The following is a 21,760-nucleotide window of genomic DNA, read 5'->3' as shown; positions in this document are numbered from 1 at the left end:
ATGGAAAGTATGCTTGCAATGTGTAACATGATTGTGAAAGCTGCATTATACTGTAGATACGTCACCCTATTGATCCCATTGCTGCCAACAACTCATCAGGAATCGGATCACCAAGAAAAGCAGTCACTTGTTCTTATGGCTCCAGTTGGGACGCTCTTTCACACGAGCATCCTGTAAAAAGTAATTTGTTGTGAATTACTTTTCAGAAGGTAGTTTAATCTCAAGGGGGATTGCGTGTTTAAAATGCTGTACTCCAACCGCAAACCAAACCATGGTTGTAGTTTGCTCTCATTGCATTTAATGACTGCTTTGACAAGCCGTGCCACCTGTCAGACTCTGCATGCCCAACTAAAATTGCACAGCTGTGAGGCAAAGCATCAAGGCTGCAGCATGTGTACAGCAACAATAGTAGAATTTAGGTGGGTCGTTAATGGAGTGGTAAAAATATGGCACAACCATCAATTTTTTCTGCCCAAAAGCTACCATTGTGGAAGATCCCAAAGGGGATCCCTATGGGGAGACCACTCACCTGCTCCTATGGCGCCAGTATGAGATCACTGAATAAAACACTCACCAACCCCTATGGCGCCAGTAAGGCCCCGTACACACGAGAGGATCTATCCACTGGTATTTATCCGCGGATCAGTTCCAGCGGATAGATCCTGTGGTGTGTACGGCCCAGCGGATATTTTTCTGCGGATATTTTTCGGGCCGATGGATTTCCAGCGGATAAAAATTTCTTAGCATGCTACAAAATCTATCCGCTGGAATCCTGTCCAGCGGATTGATCCGGTGGTCTGTACAGACTCACCGGATCAATCCGTCCGATCCTCTCCCTCGCATGCGTCGTAATGATTTGAAGCATGCGTGGGAAGTCTTTACCTTCCAGCGTCGCGCACGTCGCCGCGTCATCATCGCAGCGACGGCGCGACACGTCACCGCGGATGGATTCCGCGCGGATTTCGATCTGATAGTTAGTACAACCATCGGATCAAAATCCGCCGGAGGATTTATCCGCGGGAACAGTCCGGAGGACCGTTCCCAGCGGATAATCCTCTCGCGTGTACGGGGCCTCAGAGATCACTGAATAAAACACTCACCAACCCCTATGGCGCCAGTAAGAGATCACTGAATAAAACACTCACCAAACCCCTATGGCGCCAGTAAGAGATCACTGAATAAAACACTCACCAACCCCTATGGCGCCAGTAAGAGATCACTGAATAAAACACTCACCAAACCCCTATGGTGCTAGTAAGTGCTTGTTTACATTAGCAGCAAGGACTGATGCTTGACAAGAAGGTGGTGCGGGTGTCCAGTGGTTTCGCACAGAGCAGCCTCGAACCTCTTCTTCTTGGGCCCCTCGCCAATGCTCCTGGCCCCTCCTTCCTGCCGAGTGCCAGCTTGCTCTGGGGGCACCCGAGCTGGACCGATGCTCTGTGTGTCAATTCAGACATGGAGCTGCGGCTCAGCCCCGCCCCCTTCCTCTCCTCATTGGCTCACTGACTATGATTGACAGCAGTGGGTGCCAATGGCGCCCACTGCTGTGTCTCAGCCAATCAGAATGCATAGGATACATTAACATAAATAAACCTTCTGCCTTTAGAACCACTTTAACCACTTCAGCCCCGGACCATTTTGCTGGTCAATGACCGGGCCACTTTTTGTGATTCGGCACTGTGTCGCTTTAACTGACAATTGCGCGGTCATACGACGTGGCTCCCAAACAAAATTGGCGTACTTTTTTTCCCCACAAATAGAGCTTTCTTTTGGTGGTATTTAATAACCTCTGCGGTTTTTATGCAAAGATGCTAAATGGTAATAAAATCACTATAGAGAACACCCGCCTGCCCCTATGGTGCCAGTAATAGAATCACTATAGAGAACACCCGCCTGCCCCTATGGTGCCAGTAATAAAATCACTATAGAGAACACCCGCCTGCCCCTATGGTGCCAGTAATAAAATCACTATAGAGAACACCCGCCTGCCCCTATGGTGCCAGTAATAAAATCACTATAGAGAACACCCGCCTGCCCCTATGGTGCCAGTAATAAAATCACTATAGAGAACACCCGCCTGCCCCTATGGTGCCAGTAATAAAATCACTATAGAGAACACCCGCCTGCCCCTATGGTGCCAGTAATAGAATCACTATAGAGAACACCCGCCTGCCCCTATGGTGCCAGTAATAAAATCACTATAGAGAACACCCGCCTGCCCCTATGGTGCCAGTAAAATAGGCAAAAGTGGAAACAAAATGCAGGAAAAATTCTGCGCTGCCTAAATGTGAGCAGCTAACACTACCAGTGATCAAATGGTAAATACAAAACAAACATAAAAAAGTGCAGCGCATATATAATGACTAAACACCTATATGTGACATATGGTGTCCAACAGTGAATAATAAACAAATGAATAAATGAATATATATCACCAAATAAATGAACAATCAATAATAAATGTTAAAAAAAAAGTCCAAAGTGAATAAAGTGATGATAATATTCTGGAATGTGAAGTGAGAAAAACCACCACCATCCAATATAGAAGAGGCTTACCGAAGGCAGTGAACCCAAAAGAACGTATGTTCAGAAGGGTCAACTGGGCATGGTATGAACCACTGAAAGAACTGGATCCTCAGCTGCAGTTCCCAAAGAAACGATACCCACCCCAATCAACGTAAACAAGAGGGTGCTTCCATGGTAAGTAGCTTCCAGGTGGAGACCCAATGAGGGCCGGGAAGTGGAGCCAATAGGATGTAGATTGAATAACAAAGAAAAGGGCACATAGCATACCGTGTTTCCCCGAAAATAAGACCGGGTCTTATATTAATTTTGGCTACAAAAATCACACTAGGGCTTATTTTCAGGGGATGTCTTATTTATTTACGGTATGTACAATAATCTACATTTATTCAAATACAGTCATGTCATCATGACGATCTTAGAGTGGTGGTAACCCCAAAAAGAAAAAAATATATCCTGATCCTTTAAAGCATGATAGCCAGCACAGTGACCCGCCGTAGCTCTTCTCCTCTCTGAGCACTGCAGAGGAAGGGACCACTGACGTTGGAGAGGAGAAGATCTCCAGCTGGTCACGTGAGCGCCCAGCGGCACTGTAAGTAAGGTATTTTCCAAAACAAAGTTACAAAAAGGAGACACACTGCACATTATATAATCTTTTTATAAAACGGATTACGTTTTTACGACGACTTTAACTAGGGTTTATTTTCTGGGTAGGGCTTATATTGTAGCCATCCCCAAAAATAACGCTAGGTCCTATTTTCGGGGTAGGGCTTATTTTCGGGGAAACAGGGTAATACTGTATATAAATGAAATTTTATGTAGGTAGGAACACTTACCGTATTTATCGGGGTATAACGCGCTCCCGCGTATACCGCGCACCCCTAAAGTTGCCCCGAATCCTGTGGAAAAAAAGTTTTTTATGTACTTACAGTTTTGGTGTCTTGCGCGGCGTCCATCGGCGGCCTCGTCGGGTCCGGCGTTCGTCTGCGGCTTCGGGTGTCCTCTTCGTCGGGTCCGGCATCCTTCTGCGGCTTCAGGTGTCCTCTTCGTCGGGTCCGGCGTCCTCCCCGCTCGTTTCCCGCGCCGAGTTTGAATACTGCGCCGACATATACAGAGCGCAGTACACTCGTGTATTGTCGGCAATGCTCGGCAACTCACGCGCTGACGTCCTGTACGTCCAGGACGTGAGCGCGGAAGGAGCCGAGACTGCCCGACTATACCCGAGTGTACTGCGCTCGGTATATGTCGGCGCAGTATTCAAAACTCGGCGCGGGAAAGCGGGTATCGGCGTATACCGCGCACCCACGATTTTGCCCTGATTTTCAGGGCAAAAAAGTGCGCGGTATACGCCGATAAATACGGTACATTACGAAGGATAAAAACAGCGTTTGTAGGTAAAAACGGCAGCAGTGGAGTCAACCGATGCGTTTCGCAACAAAGTGCATCATCTGGGCTTAGATAGCTGCCACTGATATGCAGCACTGATAGGCGGCACTGAATGGCTGCACTGATGGGTACTTATGGATGGCACTGAAAGGCGGCACTGATGGCTGGCACTGATAGATTGCACTGATAGGCATGACTGATGGCACTGGCAGGCATTGTTAATGGGCACTGATTGGCATATCCTTGGTGGTCTAGGGTGGCATACCTGGTGAGAGTCATTTATTGCCATCCCTGTTGATCCTGGTGGCATCCCTGGTGGTCCAGTGTGGGCATCCAGTTGTTTATCAGCGCAGATCCCCCCATCAGGAGGCCCACCGATCGGCTCTCCTCTACTCATGTCTGTCAGGCACAATTGAGGAAAAGCCGATACATGGCTGATCACGTATTAAAGGGGTGTTCCACCCATTTTTTAAGTTTATTAAAAGTCAGCAGCTACAAATTTGGACAGGCGCTCGCCTACAGGGAGGGGCTGTGAAAAGGCGATTAAGCTAATCGCCTTTCCAGCCCCTCGGCGGAAGGAGGAAGTGGGACAGGAAGTCCCCTTCTCCTGAAGCCCCCACTCCCCCCTTAAAAAAAAATACATGCCAAATGTGGCATATAAGGGGACAAGGAGTGGGCTAAGCGGAAGTTCCATTTTTAGGTGGAACTCCGCTATAAAAGAGCCTCTGTCAGAGGGAGACATACCGCTACGCTGGGATCAGTGTAGCGGTATGTCAGACTGGCACACCACCGATCACCGCGCTACATCCCCCCCCCCCCAACCACGCACGGCTTATCCTACTGGACGTCCAGTCAGGATAACAGAACCACCGCCCAGCCGTCATTTTGCTATAGGCCGGGTGGGAAATGGTTAAACTGTATAAACACAATATATGAAAGCACTGAAAATCCCCAAAACAAGTAGTTTGCCTGGTTTACATATAAAAAGTCATCACAGCATTAACAAATTATCAGCCCCTGATATTTACTGACAGTTGTAAAAAAAAATTACAGATGTTGAAAACTGTCAGGAAATTTCTGACGGTTGGCAGCCCTGGAACTGATGTGTCCGGAGGAGATCCCCTTTATAGCCGCTCATCACACTCCTTCCAGCTGATCTACTAGACATCGACACGCCCACGTCCCCGCCCCTTATTCACACCTTCTAGCCCCGCCCAGCCACACAGCCCCGCTGCCAATCACCTCCGCTCAGGCACCGCCCTTCTTTGTTGTTCCGGCCAATGGCAAGCGGCGGAGCGTCCCTGGCAGCCGGGTGACAGTGTCACAATGTAACAAGCTGGCTGGGAAGCGTTCTAGTGTAACCGGCTGCCGCTGGGAGATGGCCGGACGCCGCTCTCCGGGGACTGCAGGTAATCAGCGGGCTCAGTCCTCCGGGAGGGATGGGAGGAGGAGGCGGGGGGACATGCCGCAATCCCCGGAGCCGCTCTGCTGCAGGGAGTCCCCGTGTAGTGTGTATGGAGGACACCGCGGGGATCACTGGACTCCTCCATCCATACACACTGCATGGGGGATCGGGGGGCTGGAGTACTATTACCGGGGGGGGGGGATCAGATCACACTACACATCACTTCTCATCATCACTATCCCTATTATTTGTTGTCATCATTAGTATTTTGGTATTTATTATTATGATCATAATTACTATTCTCTTGTCATTTATTTTATGATTTATTATGATTGCCTTTATTTTATTATTGTGATTATCAATAGTCTTTTATTTATTATGATCATCATTAGTATTCTGTTTGTTATTGTTACCATTATTATTATTATTATTATTATTATTATTCTATGATTTATTATGATCATCATTAGTATTTTATTATTGTGATTTATCATTAGTCTATTATTTTATAATGATCATCGTTAGTATTTTTGTTATGATCATAATATCAATAATAATCAATAACCGAATATTAACGATCATATTAAATAACAGAATAATGATATTCACAATAATAAAATACTAATGAGCATAATAAATCATAGAATATAATAATGATGACAATAATAGTAAATAACAGAATACTAATGATGATCAATGATCAATAGCTCAATAATAAACGATTAATATTTTATTATTTATTTTTATGGATATTTATGATCATTGTTACTATTTTTTTTGTTTTTTTGTTATTATTATTATTATTATTTCATCATTATTATTCTATGATTTTCTATTACGGTCATCTTTAGTATTGTGATTGTTGTTATTAATAGGAGTAGTATCATCATTAGAATTCTGTTTATTATTATTATTATCAGGGACGCCATCAGGGGGGTACAGGCAGTACACCTGTAAGGGGCCCAGAGGCATCCTCCCTTTTTTGTATTTTTTTTTTTTTTTATATATTTTTTCATAATTTATTTTATTTTGGTAAAGGTCCCCCTGCTTCTCAATTTCAGGCAGCAGCACCCCCCCCCCCCCTTGCTCCAGGGGGCCCATGCCTGAAGCTGTGTAAGGGGTCCCATAATTCATGATGGCGGCCCTGATTATTATTATTATTAATAATAATAATAATAATAATAATAATAATAATAATAATAATAATAATAATATGTATCATCCTTATATACATTTTTGTTCTAATCATGATGATCATTGTTCTTATTATTATACAGTAAAACCTTGGGTTGCGAGCATAATACGTTCCAGAAACATGCTTGTAATCCAAAGCACTTGTATATCAAAGCACTTTTTATACAGAGTATAAAAGATAAGAGAGGCACCTCTAAGTGTAGCAATAAGATTCTAAATGTTGTATCTTCATTAAATGTAACCATATTGCTACATGACGCTACTCTTATATAAAGACATTGCTTGTATATCAAATACAAATTTGTTAAAAATGAACAAAGACTGGGAAAAAAGTATTTCTTAAGCCTTATACACACGGTTTGATTTTCCGCGGACAAAGCGTAGGACTTTTGTCCAAAAAGTATTGGCCTTGAACTTGTATTGCATAGAAATTGCAAATAATTGTCGGCCAACAAATGCGAAACGACGTGGTTTTTCAGCTCTTTAGTGCCACCCTTTGGGCAATTTCTGCTAATGTTGTGTTATGGTTAGCATTGCTTCTGAGCATGCGTGTTTGGAGTTTTTTGTGTGATGAACTTGTGTACACATGATTGGATAATCCGACAACACACATTTGTTGTCGGAAATTTTTTAAAGCATGCTATCCCACAATTGTTGGCAGGAAATCCGACAACAATTGTCCGATGGAGCGTACAAACGGTCGGATTTTCCGACAACAATTGTCCGATGGAGCGTACAAACGGTCGGATTTTCCGACAACAATTGTCCGATGGAGCGTACAAACGGTCGGATTTTGCGACAACAGCCCGCCATCACACAATTAAAGTCGGACAATCCTATCGTGTGTACGAAGTTTTAGTTTCTGTTATAAAATTTTGCAAATAAGAAATTTTTCTCCTTCAGTGATGTGCGCTGATAGGCTGCACAGACGAAGAGGCACTGAAATGCAGCACTGATAGGTGGCACTGCTGGGCACCGGTGGGGCTGCACTGATGATCTGTGCCCTGATTATCGGTCGAGATCTCCCCTGTGGTATAATGCCGCTGATCGGCTCTCCCCATCTCACACGCTGCCAGTGTGAGTAGAGGAACCAGCATTTTCCTTGTTTACCCATGTGATCAGCTGTGTCCAATCACAGCTGATCTCATGTAAAGAGCCCCGTCATCGAATCTTTACTGAGATCGGTGATGCGCCATGTCCCAGGGACAGAGTGGGGCGCTGCATGCCCCCATGGCGGGAGAAGGGCGACTTCATATGCCGTCATCTCTGATCGAGAGCGCCTCCTTGCGCCTGACATTTTACTATATTGCGGGAGGGAGGTGGTTAAAAATCACGCAAAGATTGTCGCCCAAAGAAGGAGGTGCTTCTTTTTGGGCAACAAACGTGCATAGGGCAGGCCGATCAAGTAAATAGGCTGCCCTATGCGACGCGCAGAATCGCTGGAGAATCGCGCTTTAAAAATTGTAAGGGGGAATGCTTGTTCCCGCTACGGAATATGTGATGCATGGTACTGTGCATTGTGTCGGGGGAAAAATGCGACGTCCATTTTTAAATTTTTTTTGTCCTTGTTTGAAGACTGTTTTTAGAAATGATCTGCCCCATTGCAACGCAGGTTCACACGTGATATACCAATAACGCTGGGTACACAGGTACAGTTTTTTTTTTTTTTTTCAACCAGCGGTGTTGAAAGTAAAAAAACTGACAGATTTCAGCATCAACACAACACTGTGTATGTAGGGATCTCTCCCGCAGTTCTATTGTATTTTGAGAAGGGGGAATACACAGATCAGCGTTTGAAGCCATTGGCTGCCAGTGCTGATCAAGTACCTGAATTTCCAGCATGACCCTTTGACCGTTGAAGAGACGGCAGTACACCCTACCCAAAATTAGCCTGGTTCCTGCTGAGCTGACCAAATTCTGGTACATGTATACAGGGCTTCAATGCAACGCACAATCGCAGCTAGCATTGTATGTTGGTAGAGCTGCACGATTCTGGCTAAAATGACAATCACAATTTTTTTGCTTAGAAGATCACTATTCTCTCACGATTCTCGCAGCGTAACATCATCTTTCACATAAAACAAAAAAAAAAATTGGGCTAACTTTACTGTTTCTCTTCTTTTTTTTTTTTTTTTTTTATTCATTGAAGTGAAAGACCTCTGGGCAAATACAGTGTGACATAAAATATTTTATTCCCTAGGGTCCCTGCTAAAATATATATAATGTTTGGGGGTTCCAAGTAATTTTCTAGCAAAAAATATTGGGCCAGATTCACAGTCGAAATACGCCGGCGTATCTACTGATACTCTGGCGTACTTTTTAAATTTTCCGCGTCGTATCTTTTTTTTGAATCCTCAAACCAAGATACGACGGCTTCTGGCTTCGATCCAACAGGCGTACGTCTTCGTACGCCTTCGGATCGTAGGTGCATACTTCGGCGCCCACTGGGTGAAGTTCGCGTCGTTTTCCGCGTCGGGTATGCTAATTAGCTTTTTCCGGCGATCCACGAAGGTACGCGCCGCCGTCGCATTCTCTGACGTCGTCGCTATTTGGCTTTTCCCGGCGTATAGTTAAAGCTGCTATTTCGTGGCGTATAGATAGACTTGCCGTGTTAAAGTATGGCCGTCGTTCCCGCATCAAATTTTTTTTATTTATTTTTCCGTAAGTCGTCCGTGAATAGGAAAGGACGTAACTCATGTCGAAGTTCAAAAAATGACGTTGGTGCGACGTCATTTCGCGCAAAGCACGGCGGGAAATTTCAAAACGGAGCATGCGCATTTCAATCGGCTTTGGGACGCGCTTCATTTAAATGAATCACGCCCCCTACCCGCCCAATTTGAAATACGCACCGAGAAATACACTACGCCGCCGTAACTTATGGCGCGAAATCTTCCTGGATTCGAAATTCCGCCAGGTAAGATACGGCGGCGTAGCGTATCTCTGATACGCTGCGCCTGGGCAATTATCTGTGAATCTGGCCCCTTGATTTTAACTTAAACGGTTTGGAAAGGAATTTTTTTTTATCTTAATAGCTTCCTTTACCTTAATGCAGTGCTGTTTTCATGTCCTCATTGTTCGTTTTTTTTTTCTCTCAAGTTGCTGTAATTCTTCTCTGATCTCAACACTTCCTGGTTGTCTGTTTCCTGATAACCACAGTACTGGGAGCTTTCTCTCTGTGGTCACTAATCAAGGAGGTGTGATTACTGTGTGTCTAAAACCCCTCAGAACCAATCAGTTTCCTTTTCCAAACCATCACTGCCCTGTATTGGCTGTGTGGCTCTGTACAGCAGAGAAGCATGAAACAACATGCAAAAACGAAACTAGAAACTGCGGGTACATTATATGATTGATTTTTCTCTATTTTTAATCGGAATCGGTTAACTATTATGTCTCTATACCCTGTAATCAGTAATTTCAGCAAAACATTTTATTTTATTTACAACTCCTTTTAAAACGAAGTTCCATGCATTTTTAATGTTTATTAAAAGTCAGCAGCTACAAAAAGTGTACCTGCTGGCGTTTAATAAACATGCACTCACCTGCTCCACGTTCCAGCTCCTCTCTCCCCCCCTCTCCGGCCGGCGTCCTCATTGTTACTGTGGGCACTTGGCCGTGACAGCTTTGGGGCTTCATGGCCGGGCACTCGCTGCGCATGCGCGAGCGGCGCTGCGCTATCTGATTGGACAGGCGATCGCCTGGGACCTGTCACGGGCGATCGCCTACAGGGAGGGGCCGCCAAAAGGCGATATGACTCCTGAAGCCCCCACTCCCCCCCCCCCCCCAAAAAAATGGCATGTAAGGGGGCGAGGAGTGGATTAAGCGGAAGTTCCACTTTTGGGTGGAATTCCGCTTTAAAAAACAAGTGTCAGAAAAAGATTTAGGCCCAGATTCTCAAAGGGCTTACGATGGCGCAACGCCATGTACGCCGTCGTAAGTCCTAATCTGGGCCGTCGTATCTATGCGACTGATTCTTAGAATCAGTTACGCATAGATATCCATTAGATCCGACAGGCGTAAGGCTCTTACGCTGTCGGATCTTAAATGCATTTTTTTTTTTTTTTGCCGCTAGGTGTCGCCTTTCGTCGTTTTCCCCGTCGAGTATGCAAATTAGCTAGATATGCGAATTCCCGAATGTACGCGCGGTGGACGCAGTGAAGTTCCGACGTTTACGTTAGGTTTGCGCGGCGTTAAGTTGCCCCTGCTATATGAGGGGCAACCAATGTTAAGTATGGCCGTCGTTCCCGCGTCGAAATTTAAAATTTTATGTTGTTTGCGTAAGTCGTCAGTGAATGGGGCTGGACGCCATTTACGTTCACGTCGAAACCAATGACGTCCTTGCAACGTCATTTGGAGCAATGCACCCTGGGATATTTTCCGGACGGCGCATGCGCAGTACGTTCGGCGCGGTAACGCGCTTAATTTAACTGCTCCACGCCCCCTACCCGACTAATTTGAATTGGGCGGGCTTGCGCCGGGTGATTTACGCTACGCCGCCGCAACTTTACAGGCAAGTGCTTTGTGAATAAAGCACTTGCCTGTAAAACTTGCAGCGGCGTAACATAAATGACATACGTTACGCCGCCGCAGAGATATGCCGGATCTGTGATTCTGGCCCTTAAAGTTTAAGTTGTTAAACTTCCTGCATTTACACAGAAGTTTGATCTAAGAAGGAAGTTGGTTACAATGTTTCATGTTGTTACAAACTTGGTAGACTGCCTGGATTTTTTCTTTACACAGGAATTTATCCCTTTGATCTAAGAAGGAAGCGTTGGTTACAATGTTTCCCGTTATAAACTTGTCAGACTGGACAGATATTGACAGCAGAGTGAGCAGATAACGTATCTCCACTTGTTCTATGAAAGAATCGGCAAACTCTGCATTGGAGATCATCAGGGGGGTTGAATCGAGATCACTTTTTTTTTTTTTTAACGATTAATTGTGCAGCTCTAAATATTAGTCGATAAAACCACTTTGTTTAGTATTGGATGCGACGTTTGTTTTGTAGCCCATCTGTCAGTTCATCAAATAATGGCTTTACACAGAGCGGTTTTTAAATCGCTTTATTGTTCACAAAAAACAACTACGATTGCAAGCTTAAAACGCTTGTTTGATGTACGCGTTTCGCAGGGCATTTTCATTTTTTTCAGAAATGCACTACAGTCCATTTAATACGATTTCCTATGGGTCACGTTCACATCGGTGCGTTTTGAACTGGTGTGTGCATTTGGAAAGAGTCGGGGGCTTTTTTGCCTGCAGCAGGTTGCATTTTTGGTACCAGAAACTTCAATGAAAATGCAGCAAAAACGCATAAAAAAACAAAGTGCTTTGCGTTTTTTAAGTTGTTTGCTGCATATTTGCTGGGTTTCCACCACATGACAAGAGACTCCTCCCAAAAATGCAAAACGCACCAGAAAACTGCATCAACCACAACCTGCGTAGGTGTAAGCCCAGCTTTAATGTAGAGACACACTAAAATATTTGTGGCTGGAAATGGTGTTTTCTTCATTTTGTCGCTAAGCGAAAAAGGTGCTGATAACTGTGCCGTAAATGCATATGATTTTTGCCACGATTTTACTAGGCTTTTTTGGTGTATTTTTCTTAGGTCAGATGATGCAAAAACGCAACACGGGTGCGTTATTTATGTGTTCTTGTTGCGTTTTTCAATGAGGTTTTTTAACTGACCGAAGTTCAGGAAGCAGGATTTTTTAACACCACAGAAGCGCAACGGACCAGTGTGAAGACATACATAGAATTTAAAGGGATATGTTTTTCTTGAGCTGGACTTGTACTAATGGTGCCAAAAATGTCTGACAATAAATTTTATATTCATTTAAATTTCTGATATTAATTAAAAAAATACAAAAAATCTAAATGTTTTTTTCAAGGAATCGGATAATAAAATCAATCGATTTGGAGAAAAACTGATTGATTTCACCAAGAGCATTCAGATCGGTCCAGACAGAAATGCCGATTTAAATGGAATTTCCGACAAGAAGCCTAGGTTCACACTGCTGCGAATTCAAAATCGCGGTAAAATGCGCGATTTTACCGCAATTTCGCGGCCGCGATTTTGCCGCGATTTCGGCCGCAATTTAATGTAAATCGCGGCCCGAAATTGCAAAAAGTAGTACAGGAACTACTTTTTGAAATCGCAGATGCGGCGTCGCACTGATTAGGACAGTGCCATTGCCGACGATTTGAGATGCGATTTGACATGTCAAATCGCATCTCAAATCGTTCCAAATCGTACCCAGTGTGAACCAGGGCCAAAAGTCCGATGTGAGCTTTTGGTCAGAGATTCCGATCGTGTGTACGCGGAATCAGCTTATTTCTGACATTTGTTGTTTGCAAGTTAAAATCGATATTTTTTGCTAGAAAATTACTAAATAATAAATCTAAAGAAATAATAAAAAAAAAAAAATATATATATATATATATTTAGAGAGATAGATATTTGTAATTTCTGTTTTTTAGCCAAGTGCATCCTGAATTTTCGCTTTCGGTACCAAAATTTCCTTTTTTGGTGAACCTCTAGTTTAATGATAATTTTTCTGTAATCGGAATTTTTGTCTGGACCGATCTGAATGATCTTGGTGAAATCAATCGTTTTTTCTCAAAATCGATTGAATCGGATAATAAGATCAATCGGATCACTACGTGTATGGTCATCCTAAATGTGCAAAAGCAGATAATTGGGCACCATGCCACCATCCATAAACATGTGCATGCTTGCAGTTAGTGATTGCCTCTGTATGTATGGGGGGTTTGCAGAATGATGGCTTGCTAATCGATTAACGCATTTCAAAGTCAAGTAAATATCGTCTGGATATGTGCTCATCCCAGGATGGTGCTGTAGATCAGATTAGTGAGTGTGCGCAAATTCATTCTCTCTACAAATCGCGGTTTGTAGAACTGCAGATCTGTCAGAAGATTGGGGCTTAATCTGTGTAGATCTGGTGACATCTGTCGGTTTGTTTGACACTTCTGCAGCGGCTGTGCCAGATTTATATATTTAAGAAGGTAAAGCGCGTTCGATGCGGCTGGTATTGTGAGAGCTGCGGCTGGGTAGCTCGGTGTGTAGTACGGGCAGCCTGCTGTATTGTAGTATTCTCATTCAGTCAGCATCCAGTGTTAATCCATTGCAGCTGTGACACAGGATCTGCTGTAACGGAATCCTTTAACAGCATAGGAGATGCATTACACATATATATGGGGCAGATCGGGTTTCCTGCGAGTCGGCATTGTCTGTCCGATGGCACATGTGCATCACATTTCCCAGTACGTGTCTCTGGAAATCTGCATTGTGCCTGCTGCGCTGGCAGAGGTGGCAGTGCCATGCAGACCTCCAGGCTCCATATTGTACAACAGAAAACTCTGTAAAATCTTTTCATTGACACTTTATTTAACCACTTCAGGTTTACCCCCCCCCCCCCCTCCCTTTCATGACCAAGCCATTTTTTGCTATACGGCACTGCGTTACTTTTAACTGCGACACTGTACCCTAATAAAAAATTTGGTACAAAAAAAGAAAATCTCAATAGTTATAGCTTCTACAAACTATCAAACTATGGGATAGATTTATGTATTTTTTTTTATATATATATATATATATATATATATATATATATATATATATATATATATATAATTATACTAGTAATGAAAATGATCAGCATTTTTTTTTGTGGGATTGCGGCAGAAAAATCGGACCCCTAACTGACACTTTCTTGGGACCAGTGACGCTAATACAGTGATCAGTGCTTAAAAAATAAATAAAAAATGCAGTCACTGTACTAATGACACTGACAGGGAGGAGGTTAACATCAGGGGCGATCAAAGGGTTAAATGTGCGCCTAGGGGTGCTTTCTAACTATGGGAGGTGCTTTGACTGGGGGAAGACAGAGATCCATGTTTCTGCTTAGCAGGAACACAAGATCTCCATCTTCCTCTCACAGAACGGCAGTCTGCCTTGTACATAGTTCTGCCTCTCCTGAGAGTGATAGTGTTGTACTGGTGAACATGGGGTGGTCCGCTGGACCCGCTGATTGCCCTCCCGCTGTGTCAAATCACAGCTGGAGTGGGTCGCCGGCGGTATGTACAGGTACGTGATTCTGCTCAGGAGGGCTGCCCTGTCGCATTATATCTGCGTGGGGCGGTCCAGAAGAGGTTAAATTACATGTAGGCAGGGAAGGGGTTAACATCAGGGGCGATCAAAGGGTAAATGTGCTCCTAGGGAGTGCATTCTAACTGGGCGGGGGGGGACCTTTGACTGGGGGAAGACAGAGATCAGTGTTCCTTAGCAGGAACAAAAGATCTCCATGTTCCCCTCTCACAGAGTGGTGGTCTGCTTTGATCGCCGTTCTGCCTCTCCTGAGAATGATTGCGAGGCGCCGGCGAACATCGGGTCTGCCGGACAAGCCGATTGGCTCCCACTGTGTCCAATTGCAATGGTAGCAAGCCCCAGACCCAGTACACAAAATCTGGTACATGATTTTGCGCGAGAGGGCCGCCCTGCCGCAGTATATCTGCATGGGGCGGTCTGGAAGGGGTTAACAAATGAGCTGAGAATATCATCAAGAACGCATAAGGGGGTGTAAGAATGTTTAGTAAATAGTGTATGCCAAGGGAGTGGGGGGCTCATTCACAATTTTTGCCTAAGAACACAAGCATGAATAAAGAATGGTACAAAAACATCCTCCGAGAGCAACTTCTGCTAACCCTCCAAGAACATCGGGAGCAGTGATTAGCGTGATCACTGCTCCCGATGACAGGGAGCAGTAGATCAGTGTCCTGTCACTAGGCAGAACAGGGAGATGCCTTGTTTACACAGGCATCCCCCCATTTGGCAGCTCCATAACACGATCGTGGGACACCTGACATTGAGTCCGTGGGTCCCGCAGGCCACGGAGCTTGCGGCAGGGGCGCGAAATTCAAAACAACATTTATATACGTTGCTTTGCACAGCCGTGCCATTCTGCCGACGTATAAGTACGTGACATGATCAGCAAGCGGTTAATGTAATTGTCAGTAGAAGCCTTTGACACTTGTGAAATGCTTGTAGTTATACTTCAGTATTCCAGAGTAACTTCTGACAAAAAGATCCAAAAACACTGAGACCAGGTTCACCCCTATGCGAATTGAGTGCGGCTTAAACCGCATCCAATACGCGGAACATTTCTAAATACATTGTTTTCATTGAGGCTGGTTCACATATGTGCGATGCATTCGCACTGCGCATTGCAGTAAAACCGTGTGCGTCTTTTAGGCATTGCGGTGCGGCTGAGGTGCAAATTCAAGCCCATTATCTTCTATGGGTACGCAGCTGATTCGCAGATGTGTTCAGTTCTCTTCAGGAATTTCTCTCATTCAGCTCAATACACTTCTCCCCCACTCTCCTCTCACCCGTAACTTCTCCCAGGTCTCCAAATTCGCATCTAAAATGTTGCTAATCTGCTGAACACTTCTCTTATCTCTCTGCAGAGATAAGAGAGCTGAAATTCGCACCGTACTAGTGTGATTCCGGCCTTAAGCTACAGACTTTGTGAAAACAAATTATTTGTGTAATTCTCAAAACTTTTGGCCATGGCTGTAGATGGGCAGCTGAAGTTATGTGAGAATCTCCACTTCCCCAGTGTGAAGTCTGGCCTGCCTCTAGTTTAGGCTCCATTTACACTAATGCGTTTTTTGATGCATTTTGCAGAAATGCAGGGAAATCTTTTAACGTGATTTCCTATGGAACATGATCACATCAATTTTTGTGCCTCTGCGTTTTTGGAAAGGGTCGGGGACTTTTTTTCCTGCAAAAAGCAGCGTTTTGCATGCAATCAAATTCAATGGACCTGCATCCAAAACGCAAGTACCGCGATTTTGCAGCGATTTTCGTTTTGCGTTTTTTTTTTTTTGTTTATAGCTGGTTGTTAACCACTTAAGCCCCGAGCCAGATTCGGTGTTTACAAGACTAAAACATTGTTTTTTGCTATAAAATTACTTAAAACCCCCCAAACATTATATATATTTTTTCTAACACCCTAGAGAATAAAATGGTGGTCATTGCAATACTTTTTGTCACACCGTATTTGCGCAGCGGTCTTACAAGCGCACTTTTTTTGGGAAAAAATTCACTTTTTTAAATTAAAAAATAAGACAACAATAAATTTGGCCCAATTTTTTTATATATTGTGAAAGATAATGTTGCGCCGAGTAAAATGATACCCAATATGTCACGCTTAAAAATTGCGCCTGCTCGTGTCATGGCGTCAAACCTTTACCCTTAAAAATCTCGATAGGCGACGTTTAAAAAATTCTACAGGTTGCATTTTTTGAGTTACAGAGTAGGTCTAGGGCTAGAATTATTGCTCTCGCTCTAACGATCACGGCGATACCTCACTTGTGTGGTTTGAATACCGTTTTCATATGCGGGCGCTACTCGCGTATGCGTTCGCTTCTGCGCGCGAGCTCGTCTCCGTTTTTTTCGTTTTTATTTATTTTACAATTTTTAACACTGAAAAATTTTTTTAAAAAAAATTATCACTTTTATTCCTATCACAAGGAATGTAAACATCCCTTGTAATAGAAAAAAGCATGACAGGTCCTCTTAAATATGAGATCTGGGGTCAAAAAGACCTCACATCTCATATTTAGGCTTAAATGCAAAAAATAAATAAATAAATAAATTGAAAGAAAACTGTTTTTTTTTTCCAATGACAAAAAAAAAAATGTTTCTTTAAGACGCTGGGCGGGACTGACGTTTTGACGTCACTTCCGCCCAGCAGAGCTATGGGGACGGGTGAAGGACATTTTTCCCTCACTCGCATCCTCAGTCAACAGCCGAACGCACCCGATCTCCTCCGCTGCTACCGAGGCCCTCTCCCGCCACCGATAACGGCGATCTCGCGGCGAATCCGCCGCGGAGACCGCCGTTATCGTTGACAGGACCGCCCACTGAAGAGATGAATATCTCGGTTGTGGCAGCAGCTGCTGCCGTATAACGACGGTGGGCGGTCGGTAACTAGTTAAAGGAAATGTAAAAAAATATAAAATTACTGGCTAAAAAAAAAAACGCAGATCGCGGTAAAAACGCACGTCGGAAAACGCAGCAAGCACCGCAAAAAGCACTGCAAAAACGCTGAAAAGCAACATGCATAGGTGTGAATGGAGCCTTAGTGTCCTGAAGGTTTTCCATTCTGGAGGTCGTAGTAAAGTTCCTTGTAGTCGGACAGATTCCGCATGCGCTGTAATGAAGATGTTTCACCACTTCAGCAGTTCTGAGAAAGCCATTTAAGTGAGTGGTGACATTCCTTCAACATTACAAGACGTGACTAACCAGCACTCAGCACTTTGGCTGCCCCTCGTTTAAGTAGAAAACAGATGGCAATGTGCTTTATACAGAGGGCCTCAAGTGTGGCCCCTGACCTCACCAAAGGGCCGCACAGTTTTCAGTGAATATATTGTTACAGAAAGCTGTCAGAGACTGAGGACATACAGCAGGAGATGGTCAGAGACTGCAGATATGCTGTTGGAATATGCTTTTGGAGACGGTCATATAGGTAGATTCAGTAAGAGTTAGGCTGGCTTATCAGTAGATAAGCCGACCTAACTCAGAATCTACGCCGACTTATGTTTAAGCGCATGCTCAAACGGAGATACGCTTAAACATATCTAAGATAAGACGGCTTGCGCCGTCCTATCTTAGGTTGCAATTTTTCGGATGGCCGCTAGGTGGCGCTTCCATTGCGGTCGGCGTAGAATATGTAAATGAGTTGATACGCCGATTCACGAACGTATGCCCGGCCGCCGCAGTAGATTGACGCCGTTTCCGTAAGGCATTAGCAGGCCTAAAGTTATTCCATCTATTAGGTGGAATGACAATGTTAAAGTATGGCCGCCGTTCCCGCCGCGAGATTCAAATTTTTTACGTCGTTTGCGTAAGTCGTCCGCAAATCAGGATTTACGTCCACGTCGAAATCAATAGGCCCGTGCGGCGTACTTAGCCGCAATGCACACTGGGAAATTTAGGCGCCCGGCGCATGCGCAGTAAAAGAAAAAAGGTCAAAAACGTGAGGTCAAGCCTCATTACCATAAAACACGCCCCCCTCCAACCCATTTGAATTAGGCGCCCTTACGCCCGCCGCATTTACGCTACGCCGCCCTAAGTAAGGAGGCAAGTTCTTTGAGAATACAGTACTTGCCTCTCTTACTTAAGGCGGCGTAGTGTAAACACGCTAGGCTACGCCGCCTTAGATTTGCGCGCCCCTACCTAGTCTACCTAATAGACTGAAGACACTTTACACGAGACTGCTAGAAATCGCATCTCCTTTGCAAGTCTCTGTTTCTGCATTTGTGCTCCCTATAACACAAAGGTGGTTGTAAAGCCTCACATATACCCAGTGAACTGATTGGTTTCCGGGGGTTACACCGAGATGAAACAAATCCATTTAAGTTGTACCTGTTTATCTGCAGCCGCTCTCCTCTACAGCCATTCAAAGTGCAGAATTTATAAAGCTTGTCTGAGCTATCAGAAAGCAGGAGACAGATTTGAAATTACACACTGAAGGGCTCAGTGAGGAGAGCTCTGAGAGATGATTGCAGGGAAGTGACACACCCCCTCCACACAGCACAAGGGAACAGAGGCTGTCAATCAGCTGGAGATCCCTCCCCAGTCACCATTTTTCTCTTGGTGTCAGGAAAACTTGTCAGAAGTGACTCATGCAGATAGTAGAGGAATGAGGCAGCACACAGAAATGACACTTTGTGCTCTGGATTGAGACAATTGCACGTTATAGAGCAAGGGTGCCCAACTTTTTGAAGGGCGAGGGCCACTGAAGCGACTTTGTAACCTGTCGCGGGCCACAATAAATGGATCGGGCAGATGACAGGCCCACTCTGCATATGCAGAGCAGACAGGGGCACAGCACACTCTATTGGCCCTCCAATTTGATCTTCCCAGATGGAAGGGGACGGATCCCCCCTTCTGTCTTTTTTGTGGATCAAATTAGAGTTAGGTGTGTATGAACGACCACGTTTACATCTGTGGCTCAATAGAGGTGAACAAAGGGTCCAATTGGGTTGGACTGATCGTGTCAAAGGGGCCTAAGGCTGCTTTCACATTGATGCGCTGCACTATACCCACACAAGGGTGCAACGCAGTTCTCCTGTGGCTTTCCTGCAGGTTAGCTACACTTTGCAATAGACTTCTATTATATCCTGCAGGTGCGGTGCACTTTCTGAAGGTAATAACAGAAGTCTATGGCTCAGTGCAGGTAACCTACAGGTTTTCTGCGCTGCACCTGTGGATCAGTTTGAAAGCAGCCCAGTAACCACTGCAGAACAGATATGCCCATGTATACTAGGGGTGCAACGGATCATGCCCGATCCGAACGGGTCGTCCTGTTCGGATCGGCACAGAATGCGATCCGCGGAGCACACCGCCGCGCGGCCTTAGGAAAGGCCGCGGCTTCGGCCTAGCTCCGGCGCGGTCGGCCACCTTGGTACACCCGGCGGCGGTGCGCGCTGACGTCATCACCCCTCCCTCTGCTCGTGGATCTTTTCTATTCTGCAAGAGCACGCTGTGACTCTGCATGAGACCGAGTACAGCGAGTTGATTCATGTTGTTGGCTAATGTAATGGCTATTATTACAGTGGCAAAAATGGCTATACACTTAGTGTTACTGTTTTCTAGTGTGGGGGCAATGTTAGCCATTTCTCCCACTGTAATATAGCCAACATTGCCCCCACACTAGAAAACAGTAACACTAAGTGTATAGCCATTTTTGCCACTGTAATATAGCCATTACCTATTACAGTGTTACTGTTTTCTAGTGTGGGGGCAATGTTGGACTTGAACAGTGATGGTGATGGCGAGTGGGGGACAATGGTGGACAATAGTGGGGGGAAAACTTATGTTTGTCGTGTGTGTGTGTGTTTGTTTGTGTTTTTTTTTTTTTTTTTTACTGATCCGAAAATGATCCGATCCGTGACTCCTGATCCAAAGATCGATCCGATCCGTGAGTTTTTTGATCCGTTGCACCCCTAATATATACACTGTGATTTTAGTATTAAACTTACCTTTAATAACAGTCTTCTATTCAGGTATCGCCTGCTGTTGCTGTCCCAGGCAGAGAGCATTTGGTATCACTCCACCTGTGACAGGAGTTGGCGCTATACATGAAGCATTGGCTTATGTCAACCCGCTATTCCAGAGGAGGAGGTCGCGCGCCACATCAGAGGGCTCCGCAGGCCACATGTGGCCCCTGGGCCACTGGTTGGACACCCCTGCTGTAGAGGGATATGCTTTGTTCATATTTCATGTCTGAGGTTTACAACTAATTTAAAATTGACATATGCCACTTTTGATATTTCTCTTGGCAAGATCCATTCCAGAAGATCAGAGGAAACGACAAAACGTAAAGACATGGAATCAGAAGATTCACTAGATTAAAAAAAACTTGCCTGCTCCACTGCCCGCACTGCTCCCATCCACAGCTAATCATTCTGGAGGGATTTTCAGTGTCTAACACTTCTGGGAGTGTGATAGCTGGTGCACCTCGGTGCTCTGTAGTTCCTTCTTCCCACCTTTAATGCAGTATTAGGCCCGTTTCAAATTGGTGCGACATACACAAAGACTTTCAGGAGCACGTCGCATGACATGTAAAAATAATTCCCTATGGGAGCCGTTCTTACTGGTCTGACTTTTGTTGGTCCGACTTTAGAGAAGGTTCCTGCACTACTTTGGTCCGACTTCTGTCTGATTTCAGCATATTAAAATTGAATGGAAGTTACATCCAAGTCGGATCCTAATTGATGTGATTTGGATCCAACATTACAGGAAGATTACACAGGCGTTCCTTGAATTTACACCTAAGTCACCTGGCAAAGAATTTCATGTCGGAGCAGTGCGAACCTGGCCTTAAACCCAAATGCAAACACTTCTTATATTGTAGCTTATCAATTCGTAGATGTGATGGCTGCATTGGTTTTCTTCTTCTTCCCCTTCTTCTTTTTTTTTTTTTTTTAAGCTTCTTTATATTTTCTATTTTTATATGGTGGTCCAGCCAGTAAGTCTGTGTAGTTTTTTTTCAACAGAATAAGCAGGTACAGGACTGTAACGAACCGTTTAACACAGGCAGGGGTGCTTAAAACGATCAACTTTTATTTATATAAGACAAATCTATTTGCTGTAACTGATATTAAAGTTTAAATTGTAAACCCACTTAAAAAAACACCACCTGCAAGACAAGAGCATAATGAGCCGTG

General features: G+C 44.5%; 1 protein-coding gene across 1 annotated transcript in view; it reads left to right on the top strand.

Annotated features, from left to right (window-relative positions):
- The first annotated feature begins 5,177 nt into the window (after positions 1-5,177).
- The window catches only part of VASH2 (vasohibin 2), a 136,245-nt gene continuing 119,662 nt past the window's right edge, over positions 5,178-21,760 (top strand). Inside the window, exon 1 of the mRNA XM_040351462.1 lies at positions 5,178-5,318. The gene's annotated coding sequence lies outside the window, so the exon portion shown is untranslated. The remainder of the gene's footprint in view (positions 5,319-21,760) is intronic.

Source organism: Rana temporaria, chromosome 4, assembly GCF_905171775.1.
Source record: "Rana temporaria chromosome 4, aRanTem1.1, whole genome shotgun sequence".
Taxonomy (NCBI): domain Eukaryota; kingdom Metazoa; phylum Chordata; class Amphibia; order Anura; family Ranidae; genus Rana; species Rana temporaria.
Note: the sequence above shows the minus strand (reverse complement) of the source record. Positions and strands in the feature narration are given on the sequence as shown.